The sequence below is a fragment of the Acyrthosiphon pisum genome, chromosome A2 (assembly GCF_005508785.2).
Source record: "Acyrthosiphon pisum isolate AL4f chromosome A2, pea_aphid_22Mar2018_4r6ur, whole genome shotgun sequence".
Classification (NCBI taxonomy): domain Eukaryota; kingdom Metazoa; phylum Arthropoda; class Insecta; order Hemiptera; family Aphididae; genus Acyrthosiphon; species Acyrthosiphon pisum.
The window spans coordinates 63,208,517-63,208,856 of NC_042495.1; positions in this window are offsets into that span (position 1 = coordinate 63,208,517).

The window sequence follows — 340 nt, forward strand, 5'->3', positions numbered from 1 at the left end:
TGCGTTTATCAACTTTTTTCTACTCCGATTACGGGCTAAATAATGGTCGTACACTCGTAGTACGTATATACTTAGGCAATAGACCCGTTTTCAATTCCCGTACACCGAAGAACTAGGATCTCAAATTTAGCAGTGATCGATCCAAAATCCAAAATACACGTAGGTAACTACGTAATTTTCTAAATACAAATAAGACACAAAATCCCCAAAAAATGTTTTTATAAAATATTTATGCTTATAGCTTTCACCAACACCTTAAATATTATAGTAGTAACTAGTAGGTACATTATGGTAAACGGAAAAAAAGTTATCGATATGATGGCTCGGTTTCAGTATACCT